Source organism: Phascolarctos cinereus, unplaced genomic scaffold (assembly GCF_003287225.1).
Source record: "Phascolarctos cinereus isolate Bilbo 61053 unplaced genomic scaffold, phaCin_HiC Scaffold_8;HRSCAF=390, whole genome shotgun sequence".
In the NCBI taxonomy this organism is placed as follows: domain Eukaryota; kingdom Metazoa; phylum Chordata; class Mammalia; order Diprotodontia; family Phascolarctidae; genus Phascolarctos; species Phascolarctos cinereus.
Genome location: NW_027556291.1, coordinates 4405378 through 4418325, shown reverse-complemented (window position 1 = coordinate 4418325; position 12948 = coordinate 4405378). Strand labels below are relative to the sequence as shown.

Here is a 12948-nt window from a genome sequence, read left to right as displayed (position 1 = left end):
AAACAAAAAGCAAACCACAGGAGTGGACAAGCCATTGGAGAAATAAGCTAAAAGACTTATGGCATCTTTGGAATTGAAATATTAAAGAATATAAAGATTTATCAGAATTACATAGTTCCTTTGCAAAAACAGACCATGTTCTAGCACACAGAAAAAATAAATAAATAAAAAAATAAAATAAAATAATAAAAAAATTAAAAAACAAATAAATATAAAAAGATCACAGTATCATAGATTTAGAGCTGAAAGGATATTACAGGACATTGAGTGAATGTTGCCCTCTTGTTTTACTGGAAACATGGAAACGAAGGCTCAGAAAGGTTAAGTTACTTGTCTAGGTTGACCCAGCTAATAAGTGTCTGAGGCAGGATGTGAATTCAAGTCTTCCTGACTCCAAGGCCAGTAACTAATTCTGCCCTCCCCAGAAGTCTCTTGAGGCAGTGACCAAGGCTGGTAAACCATGAATTGCCCAGCTGGGAGGAAACTGAGATGGCTTTGAGGTTCAGTTCCCAAGGAAACCACACTCAAAAGGGAAGAAGTCAGAAAGTGAGTGATAGGGACTATAAGACTATAAGAAACTAGAAGAGACTATAAGGGAACTATAAGGGAAAAGAAAACTAAAGACTTTGAACATAAGCAGATAAATCAACAGGAAATATGGCTTCCAGATTTGGAAAAAAAAAAGAGTTCAGGCATCTGTGAATAAATGAGAAAGGAAAATGAACCAATGCTTGATGAGACAGAGGACCCTGTGGATTTTCAAGAGAGCATGCTATTCCTGAATAGTTTACAAGAGAAATCAAAATTGTGAAAGCAAAACTTATAGGCAATCCTTGGTGGCAAATCTCAACAAAGAAATCAAAGAGGGAATAACTGATTGGGAATGCAACTACATGAAAGGGAAGGACAATCTAGAAGAAGAGATGCAAAAAGCAGTAATATTAAAGGAAGTCATGATCTCCCTGCAAGCAAAACATATTGATATAAAAGACAAGATGTGCAAAGACAATTTAGGGATTCTAGGTCTCTCAGAACACAATATGTCAAAATGCTTGAAATACTACATTGCAAGAAATAATACCAGAAAACTATCCAGAACTTCTGAACACAGAAAACAATTGCCAATGGGAAGAATCCATAGATTGCCTCCAGAAAAAAAAGAAAGATCTCTGCTACAAACAAAAGCCAAACCCTTGGTTACAAACTCTAGGAAAGGTAGCTCCCATTAAGAAGCAATAAATTCTGCAAGTGACCGGGAGAAAGACCTTCAAATATTAAGCAAAGGAACTTCAAATAACACAAGATTATTCTGTACCTACAAGACGAAACTGAATAACATTCCAAAGAGCAATAGAGCTCAAGAGGCAGTCCAAAGAGACCTACCCTGCAAGTTTAGCCTATCCATTAGTGGAAATAAAGATGGGCATTCAATAAAAAAAAAAAAGAGGTGTTTAAATCATTCCTAAAAGAAATCATGTGCTTTCCTTCTAGGGCTATATCCCAAAGAGATCAAACAAATGGGAAAAGGACCCACATGTACAAAAATATTCATAGCAGCTCTTTCTGTAGTGGCAAAGAATTGGAAATTGAGGGGATGCCCATCCATTGGGGAATGGCTGAGCAAGTTGTGGTATATGAATGTAATGGAATACTATTGTGCTGTAAGAAATGATGAACAGGCTGACTTCAGAAAAACCTGGAAAGACCTATATGGTCTGATGCTGAGTGAAGTGAGTAGAACCAAGAGGACTTTGTACACAATAACAATCATGTTATGCAATGACTAAGATTGTTAAACCAAACCCTTCTCAGCATTACGAGGATCTGAGACATCTCCAGAGGCCTCAGGATGGAAAATGCTGTCCACATCCAAAGAAAGAACCATGGAAGTCGAATCGCTAACACTTATTTTTACCTTCTGTTGAGTTTTGTTTCCTCTTTCTGATGGTTCCTCCTATTGGTTTTAATTTTTACTTACAACTTCACTAATGTGAAAATATGTTTCATGCGTATGTAAATGTAAAGCCTATATCAGACTGTGTGCTGCCTTGGGGAGGGTGGGGGGAGGAAGGGGGAGAAAAATTTTCAACTCAAAAGCATATGGAAGTGATTGTTGATAAATCAAAAGAAATTAATAAAAAAAAACACTGAAAAAAAAAGATATCATGTGCTTTCCAAACATTCCAGACAACAGACATGCAAGAAGGATAAGAAATTACAAGAAGAACAAGACAACAATAGAAAGATGACTAAGAGACTTTCTCAATGTATACAAAGAGACACAGATAGAAAGGGGGAGAAAGAGGCCTGCAGCACTGCGGACTAAACCACAGATGTGTACAAAAGAAGAAGGGGGGAAATCTTAATTTGGGAAAAATATATATTCGACATAAACCTAACTCTCATAACTTTGTGAATGGATTAACAATATGAGAAAATGACAAGAAAATGATAGATTGGATAAGAAAACGATACCCAACAAAATGATGTTTACAGGACATATTTTTAAAAAACAGAGACACACAAATATAAAAACAGAGGACTGGAAAAAAAAGACTGTGAATCTAAAAAACCTAGACGTTACACTCATGCTATCCGACGAAACAAAAACAAATATTTACGATATAAAAAAGGCTAAACAAAGAAACTATATCATGCAGAAAGGAACCATAGACAACAAATGAAAATCAATATTAAACTTCTATGCTCCAGATGACTTCGCACTGAAATTCATAACGGAAACACTAACTGAACTACAAGAAGACATAGACAGTAACACAATAGTGACAGAGATTTCAACATCCCTTTCTCAGTTATGAATAAGTCCAACAGAAAGATCAACAACAAGAAAAATAAAGACCTGAACAAATTACTGGAGAAGCTAGACCTGAAAGACTTATGGCATCTTCTAAATAAGATCACTAAAGGCTATGTGTATTTCTCGTTACCACGTGGAATTTTTACAAAATTGATCATGTAGCAGTTGTTTCAGGGACCATAAACAAGCCACACAAATGGTGACTCAACAATGAAATCCTATATAAAGAGAGTCAAAGAACAAACTACAAAAACAATTAATATAATTATGTGAAAGAAAATCACAGTGATATCAAGAGTTCTGACATTCAAATACAGCTGTCCTCAGGAAGAAAAAAACAGAGAAGATTAAGGAACTGAATATGCATTTAAAAATTAGAAAGTCAATAAATAAGCAAACCTTAAATAAGCACAAGAAAGGAGATACTGAAAAGTAGAGGAGAAATAATCTGAAAACAAAAATAAAACCTATAGGGGCAGCGCAGTGGATAGAGCTCCGGCCTCGGAGTCAGGAGGACCTGAGTTCAAATCTGGCCTCAGACACTTGACACTTACTAGCTGTGTGACCCTGGGTGAGTCACTTCACCCCAATTGCCTCACCAAAAAGAAGAAATAAAATAAAATAAAACCTATAGAGATGATAACTAAAATTAAAAGTTGGTTATTTGAAAAACAAACTAAAAAGTTGGCCAACCTTTATCAATAGGACTAAAAAGAAGAGGACAGAAATTAAAATTCACAACAAAACCAGAGCAAATAAAAAGAACTATTAGATCTGCTAACAAAAGAGGGATACCTTCAAAAATAGGAAATATCCAGACTGACCGAAGGCCCGAGAGGGATCCCAAGTAACCCAGTCTCAGAGAAGAACATAGAACTAGCTGCAAAGAGAAAAATTCTTGGTCCAGCTGGATTCATAGAAGAATTCTATGAAACTTTTCAAGAAAAATCAAAGACTGATTGCATTTCTACAAATCTAAGAAACAATACTAGAAGGAGAAATCCCACTTCAAATAACAAATAACCCTAACCCAAAATGCATAGAACATCTAGGAATCAATCTGCCAAGGCACACAAAAGACTAGTATAAATCTAATTATGAACTGCTTCTTAAAGAACTTAAGAACAACCTAAATCACTGGAGGGACATTCCATGCTCATGATGGGTGCATGACAATGTCATAAAATGGATAATATTACCAAAGCTGTTTTACACTTTTAATGCTATGCAATCAAATCATCAACAATATACTTCATTGAACTTGATAAAATTACAATGTTCATTTTGGAAAAACAAAAAATATAGAATATCAAGAGAAATGATGAACAGAGGGACGGACAAAGGGGAAATACCACTTCAAGAGATCAGACTATATAAAAACTACATACAAAGCAGCAGGCATGAAAACCATCTGACATTGGTCAAAAAATAGAGAGGTGGATCAATGGAACAGACCAGAGAAGGGAGAATAACAATGGAACTCAATGACCCAGTGTTGATAAACAGAAAAACACAAGTTACTTAGGAAAGAACTCCCTATCTGATAAAAACTGATGGGAAAAGTGGAAAGCAGTCCGGCAGAAATGAGGCTCAAACTAATACCTCACATTATGTTTCACAATGCATTCTAAATGTATATGTGATCTTACTTTAAAAAAAATTCAAAGAGAAGCAGACTATAGACTTCTCACATCTATGAGCAGGAGATAGATTCTTAACCAAACAAGAGATAGAGGCAATCATAAAAGATGAAATAGATCACTTTGAATACATGAAACTGCAGAGCTTCTCCACAAACAAAACTAATGCTCCTAGGATAAGAAGAAAAACAGTTATTGTGCTGTAAGAAATGATGAAGGGGATGGTTTCAGAAATACCTGGGAAGGCTTATATGCATTGATGCAAAGTGAAGTGAGCAGAACCAGAACATTATACACACTGACAGCAATATGAATGACTTAGCTACTCTGGTCAATACATGGATCCACCACAACTCCAGAAGACTCATGACATAAAATGCTATCTGTCTCTGTCCACTTCCAGATAGAGAACTGGTGGACTGAGATTGCACATTGGAGCATATTTTTTTCCCTTTCTTTATCTGTCTTGCTTCCCCCTCCCCCAGAATATGGCTAATGTAGAAATATGTTTTCATGACTTCATATGTATGATGGTTATTATATTTCTTGTCTTCTCTACCATTGAGTGGTAGAGGGGCCAGAGATTTTGGAACTTAAAGTAAAAATAAAATTTTTAAAAGAGTATATTAAATTATAAAAAAGAAAGATTTCTCTGATGAGGGTTTAGTGTACAACATATATAGACAATATGTGTGTATACATATATACACACACATATTCATACACACCTGTATACATATATGAACAAAAGCCATCCTCCAATAAATAAGTACTCAAAGGATATGAACAAAGATTTTTCAAAAGAAGAATTGAAAATTATTAACCACCACCACATAAAAAGGGGTTCAAATCACTAATGACAAGAGAAATGAAAAGCAAAACAATCTCAAAGTTTCACCTAGCACCCTGAAAATAGGCAAAGATGACAAAAGATGAGAATAGTCCATGTCGAAGGGGTGGAATGACAGGCACACTAGTGCATTGTTGATGGAGCTATGACTCAGTATAACCATTGTGGAAAGGAATTTGGAATAATGCAAATAAAGTGACTAAAATGTCCAAACACTTTGATCTAGCAATTCTATTATTAGGCTTATAACCCAAAGAGGCCACTGATAAAAAGAAAGTCCCCAAATACACCAGAATTCAAGGAGGACTTTTTGCGAGTAAAGAATTGGAAACAAAGTACATGCCCATCAATTGGGGGATGGCTAAATCAAATGTGGTACAGAAATGTAATGGAATATGACTGTGCTGTAAGAAATGATGAATGTGATGACAACAGAAAACCATGGAAAGAGCTCTATGCATTGATACAGTGTGAGCTAAGCAGAGCCAAGAAAACAATATAAACAATGACTGCAATAACGTCAACAATGTAAGTGTGAATCTTGCAGAATTCGAAAGAATGAGCACAAGATAGCAGAAGACCCCCTCATCCTCTCATCCTCCCCCTTTGCAGAGGTGGGAGGTCCACAGTGGCAAATGTTACAGACTTTTCTGATATGTTGATCAGTTATGCTGATTTTTTTCCTCCTTTGTTTTATTTTGTCTTAAAAAATGCTAATTGGTACATGAGATGGCTCTCTGAGATGGGGATGGATACTGGTAAAAACTATGGTGATGTAAAAAAATAAAATACATAAATCAAAACTTACTTTTTAAAAAAAGACATGAGTGAGAGGATAGGAACTTCTGGGAATTCTGGAAGCCATTTTGGCCCAAAATAGGCTTATTCCAGCACCTTATACCATAATATTTTCCAAATGTATGGGATAGGTACTAGACCTAGAATTTCCTTGCCATAGGAAACATCTAGGTAAGAAAACTCTAACAGTACAAGTCAGCACCTTCTCTGGAACTCATAGTTTTATAGTAACCTAGAGCACTTAGCGGTTAAATAACTTGCCAGGATCCCAAAGCCACTACTTGACACAGCTATTATGTGTCTATTATGAGGCTTGACTCAAACCCAACTCTCTATGCCTGCAAGGCTGGCTCTCCAGCTATTATGCCATGCCTCTAAGCGTGGATGAGGACATATATAAAAAATTACACAGTGTAGAAGCTGGTTGAAAATGGATTGTGTATCGTGGCAGTAGCTCTGACATTCCACCTCACACCCCACCAGACTGGCAAAAATGACAGAGAAGCAAGGTGACGGTTGTTGGAGGTTCTGTGGGAGAACAGGCATATTGGTGTACTGTTGCTAGAGCTGTGAATTATTCTCCCCCTCATTATGGCAAGTGGTTTGGAGGTAGAACTCAGAAGCCACTAAACTATGCATATGCCTTTTGGTCTAGCTACTTCCCCAGGGAAATCACATAGAGTGAGAAGGAATCCATGTGCACAAGGATATTATGAAAAAGAGCTGGGACTTAAGAGGGTGCCCATCAACTGGTGAATGGCTCGATGTATTATGTTATGTGAATGTAAAGGAGTGTTGTTGTACTGTGGGAAGTGATGAGGGGCATGACTTCAGAGAAAACCGGGAAGATTTGTGGGAGCTGATTCAGAGTGAGGTGAGCAGAGCCAGGAGAAGAATGTAACAACATTGCAGGGGGCCTGCAGTTTTGAGAGACTTAAGGTCTATGACAGAGGACCAACCATGAAGCATACTATCTACCTCCTTAACAGAGAGGTAATGTGCCAAGTGAGTAACACATTTCCAGACGTGACCAAAGAGTCAGTTCCCAACAGATAAACAGTTAAAAGATATGAACAAACAGTTCTCAAAAGAATTGCAAAATATTCATAACCACATGAAAGAATTCTCCAAATCACTAATAATATTTCACCTCAAACCTTAAAAATTGGCAAAAAAAAAAAAGGCAAAAAATGGCAATAGTCGACATTGGAGGAGTTGTAGAATGATAGGCGAGCTCCTACATTGTTGGTGGAGCTGTGAAATAGTACAGCCATTTTGGAAAGCAGTTTGGAATTAAGCAAATAGAATGACTAAAATGTTCATAACCTTTGAACCAGAGGTGCCATCATTGGATTTATACCCCAAGAAAGCCTTTGATAAGGAGAAAGTCCTCATATACTACAAAATATTTATAGTAGCACTTTTTCTGATGGCTAAGAATTCAAAACAAAGTAGATGCCCATCAATTGGGTAATAGCTAAACAAACTGTGATACATGAATGTAATGGAATGTGCTATAAGATATGATATGTGTGTGTGTGTGTGTGTGTGTGCGCGTGCGCGAGGAATACAGAAAAGTAGGGAAAGATCTATATGAACTGATGCAGAATCAAATAAGCAGAGCCAATGTACATGGTAACTACAACGTAAATGGAAAGAACATCAAAGGTAAATGTAACAAAATTGTTAAATTCCAAAAGGACTCCAATGAGAAGATATGAGAGGACTCATATGTTCATATGGACTATTTGTGCTTGACCTGTGGTAGAGCCTTCCGAGCTCGTATTGGTCTGATCAGACACAATCAGACACACTATACCTTGACCCCCAACATAATGAGGCCAATTGGATCCCCTTTGAGCACAAAGGACAACAACCAATGAAAGGACCCCCTCAACCTCCCCCTTCAGGGAGGTGGGATACACAGGTGTCATACGTTGCAGATGATTTTGAACTCTTCCTACATACTGATTACTAGTGTTGATTCTTTTCCTCTCTAAAAAAAATACTATTTGTTATATGGGATAGCTCTTTGGAAGGTGATAAGGGAGGGATGCATGGGATAACTATGATAATGTAAGAAACAGAGAATATCAATAAAAATTTATTTTAGAAAATAGCAAATGTAACAAAATGATAAGATCCAGCAGGAATCAAATGAAGAGATGTGAGAGGACACCCTCAACTTCCCCCTCCACGGAGGTGGTATGGAGGTCCACAGGTGTCACACATTGCAGATGATTTTGAACTCTTCTTATACATTGATCACCAGTGATTTTTTTCCTCTCTAAAAAATACTATTTGTTGTATGGGATAGCTGTCTGGCAGAGGGAAAGAGAGGGATACTTGCAATAAGGAACATAAAATATCAATAAAAGCTTACTTTAAAAAAAGAAATTGCTTATTGTATTTGTCAGAGAGAGCAGAAGGGGATGTGAATCCAAAATAGGTATTTTTTTACCAGAAAGTTTGTTTTAAAATGAAAAGGTAGATAAATATTTTAGAGCTTGATGCTTTGAGAGTTTAATTCTCATTTTTTCATTTGCTGGCATTAGGGATTATTAGTTGGTAATGAAAATGTTCAAAGATCGTTCTGCAAACATGAGGATGTGTGAGGAAAAGTGTGGAAACCGACGCTAATTAATGAGATTGCTGTTCTTTCTTCTCCTTTGAGTTATAGATGTGACGTCAAGGTGCAGTGGGCCCAGACAGCAGCTCATTCTGTCAAAATGGTTTCTTGCTCACAGCAATTCCAGAAAGCAATTACATGGGAAGCTTTCACATTTGGCATTTCAACTCTTTAAAATAATTCCTCTGGTGTTTCATTTCAAGAAATTTCCACCCCCTGAATATTAATGAGTTTATTTCTCATTCTAAAATGTTTTGCCTTCCAGTGTGAGAAAGCTGTTCTGGCTCCATGCATTCATTCATTTAACCAAGCATCTCCACATATGCTACGCTGCAGTACTGGGAAACTCCTGTCTGATCCTGCCAGACGAGGAATCGAATTTGAACCTAATGGGCGTTATCTCTCCAGACAAAACCTGAGCTTTTCTCCTTTCCCTGCAGCTGGCCAGACCCTGCTTCATTTGTATCATCAGGAATAAGTGAATCTCAAATGTCCAGGTCACTGGTATTTTTACAGACAAAACCAAGCAATCCCCATCAATATTACATTTTGCTCGTTTTTTGGTTCATCAAAAACACATGCAGAATTATAAGAACCGGATGATTCTGCTAAGCAAGGAACAGAGCCGTGGGGAGTGATGTGCGCACAGAGGTGACCAGGTGACCTTTCTCCACCAAAGAAGCAAATTCTGACTAGGCGCTGTTCCCCCGACAACCCAGAGCCGAAGAGACAGCCCCCTTGGGAGACGAGAGGCAGATCAGGGGTTGTAAGAAATAAATGCCTTTTGCTAGTAAAATGTTTGCAGACGGACCAGTAAGACTGGACTGAGTCCATGGACACGAAGCTGGCAATCCCTGCACTAGATCCACAAGATTTCAAATACTGAGGTCTTTCAAAACATCTGGTATTTAAGACTGACTCAATCCCGTCCCTACAAACATGCATTAACATAATAGAATAAAAGAGGATTGCTGAACTGAATTTGCATATAAAAAATTAGAAAGCCAACAAATAAACCTAAAATAAGCACAAAAGAGGAAATACTGAAAATGAGAGGAAACATAAATTAGAAACAAAAATCCACAAAGAAATAATAAATAAAACTAAAAGCTGGTTTTTTGAAATGACTAATGAAATTGATAAACCCTTAACTAATCTGATTTAAAAGATGGCAGAAAATCAAATCAACAAAGTAGCAAATGAACAAGGTGAAATTACAACAAAACCAGAAGAAATAAAAAGGACGATGAGACCAATATTATGAACAGTTATATGCTAACAAAACTGTGAACACAAAAGAAACAGAGAATACCTTCAAAAATCAAAAATACCCAAACTCTCAGGAGACCAGACAGAGATCTTAAATAACCCCATCTCAGGAAAGCTAATAGATCTAGTCGTAAAGGAACTACCAAGGGAAAAAAAAAAACATGTCTGCTCCTGATGGATTCATAAGAGAATACTATCAAACTTTTAAAGAACAATTAGTACCCATACTTCACAAATTATTCTCAAAAAAATGAGGAAAAAATGCACCCAACCAGAATCCTGTTATGAGACAAAAATAATCCTAAATACCTAAACCAGGGAAATTAAAAACACAAAAGAAACCTATAGGCCAATACCATTCATGTGTATTGACTCAAAAATTTGAATAAAATGTTGCCAAACAGACTGCAGCAATTTATTTAAAAAAAAATCATTCAATATGACCAAATAGAATTTATGCCAGGAATGCAAGGATGGTTCAACATTAGGAAAACAGTCAACATAATTAATCATATTAAAAACCTAAATGTCCCAAACCACATCATCATTTCAATAGATGCAAAAAAAGCCTCTGAAGGAAAATGCAGCAATCTTTTGTGCTAAAACCCCAACAGAGTATAGGCACTGAGAGACAACATTTACATTACTTAATAAGATGTCCATCCCTTTGACCAGAGACAATTATGGGGCTTATACTCCTAGGAAGCCAACAAGAAGAAATAAGTCTCCATATATACCAAGATATTTATAGAAGCATTTTTTTTTTTGTGAGAGCCTAGAATTGGAAACAAAATAGATGCCCATCGATTGGGAATGGCCAAACAAATTGAGGTAACACCAATGTCATGGGATATTACTGTGGTATCAAAAATGATCTATGTGATGCATACAAAGAAGCATGGAAAGATCTCCATGAACTGACGCAAAGTAAAGTGAGTAGAGCCAAGAAAACAATCTACATGGTAACTACAACCATATCAATGGAAAGAATAATGACATAGCAAAAAATCAAAAGTGAATGTAGCAAAATGACAAAGATCAAGTTGGATCTGAATGAAATGACATGAGAAGCCAGCCCCAAGCCAGCCCTTTGTGGGGGGGGGGGGGAGGGCCACAGGTGGCACCCACTGCACAGGCTTTTGGACATTTTCAATGGAGTGAGGAGTCGTGCTGATTTTTTTTCCTCTCTAAAAAATGCTGTTTCATATAAAGGATGGCTCTGCAGAAGAGGGAAGGGTGAAGGATACATGGAATAACTAGGATGATATAAGAAATAGAAAATATCAATAAAAACTTATTAAAAATATTACCCAATGAACCTGAATATTACCCTGAAACTCCTGGCAGAGAAAGTGAGTTACCATAAGAGACTCTATGAGACCAATATTGTCCCAATATCCAAATAAATTGAAATCAAATAGATAAAAAAGACTACCTCAAACTAACCTGGGATTCCGGCTCCTGCTTCCCAGCAAAATCCATCACCTGTTTCGAACCTCTATGCACACTGACGCATGAGCTGTGTGGCTGGCCTGTTTCCTGTAACCATGGAAACGAGCTCTCTGGCTTCCCAGGGAAAAGGTTTCGTAATCGGAATGAAATCTAATAATTTAAAAGCTTGTTCTGAGAAGGGGTCCATGGGCTTCTCTACTGGGCTGTTCAGGGGGGCCGTGACACAAAAGAGGTGTGAAATCCCTGCCTTCCAATCACTGACCTTGTGGTCCTTGAGGGACCTTAAGGACCATCTTACACAACCTGTTACCTCCCCTACACTCCCGAACCGTTAAGGAAATGGGCGAAAACACACTAAGAAGCAAAAAGGTGAAAGAGGACCTGAAGGGATGACAAGGGGATGCATGGACCCTGCTGCTGGCCAGCTCCAAGAGGGCTTTAGGCATGGCTGTTAAGGAATATTGCCCATGAGATCCAGGTCCTAAACAAGACAGAACCAGGACAGAGAAAAGAGTGCTTTCTGACCTTCAAAATACTCACCTCCAGTGTCCGCATACACGCTTCAAGGCTTGCTCTCACTCAGAAGAGTCCTAGAACTCTCTTTGAGAATTGTCTTTAAAGCCAATTTCTATCCAGACCAGGAAGCTCTTTGGACTCCTTTCTTCTCCCAGACTGTTTTCATTATAAAATGTATCAACAATCAGCTTAGGGGCCAAGTACGCAGTTCAGGGTTCGAACGTCTTTCAGCTCTGTCCTTTTAGAACAGTGGAGATGTCCCGTTGTAGGTCTGAGGTTCTAACGGCAATCCCAGAGGAAGCAGGAGGCTTCCCAAGGCGAGCAGCGTGGTGGCTAGGGCGGTTCCAAGGGGCACTTATGGTGTCCATGTGTTGTTGTTTCTAAGGCCGCATTGTAACCCCATCCTCATACTGATCTCCATCTCCTCCCCATCCGATTTGGCAGCCCAGAAGGCCAGGCACTGTCTTACTCTTCACCAAGCACATGAGAAGCCTTCCCCTACCTTGGACTATTTCATGCCAAGGGTTACAAATGAATATTAAAAAGAAATGCATTCACTAATAGCTGACATATCTGCACTGATTTCATATTCGCAGAGTACTTTGCATGGGTTATCTCAAGTCCTAATCTCTCTGCTGGCCTCCAGTCCTGCACCTCCCACTACCTGTCAGACATCTTGAACCAGACGGCCAGTAGGCATCTGAAACTCCCCATGCACAAAATCAAAGTCCTTATTTTCCCCCATACCCTCCCTACCTCCTGCTTCTCTATTGCTGCTGAGCACACCTCTACCCTCCCAGTCCCTCAAGCTCAGAACCTGGTCCCCCTCTGCATCTCTGTCTCCCTGACCCTTCATATCTAGTCTATTTCCAAGACCCATTAATTTCACCTTTTTGACGCCTCTCCAATATGCTCCCTTTTCTCTTCTGACACCACTACCCCCTTGGTGCAGGCCTCTTCACCTCCTGCCTGGGCT

At 38.3% G+C, this 12948-nt stretch overlaps 1 protein-coding gene across 1 annotated transcript in view; it reads right to left on the bottom strand.

The window, feature by feature from the left end:
- LOC110202688 (uncharacterized) overlaps window positions 1-11521 on the bottom strand; it is a 41607-nt gene extending 30086 nt beyond the window's left edge. The window contains exon 1 of the mRNA XM_020978954.2: window positions 11451-11521. The gene's annotated coding sequence lies outside the window, so the exon portion shown is untranslated. The remainder of the gene's footprint in view (window positions 1-11450) is intronic.
- Window positions 11522-12948: the final 1427 nt, after the last annotated feature.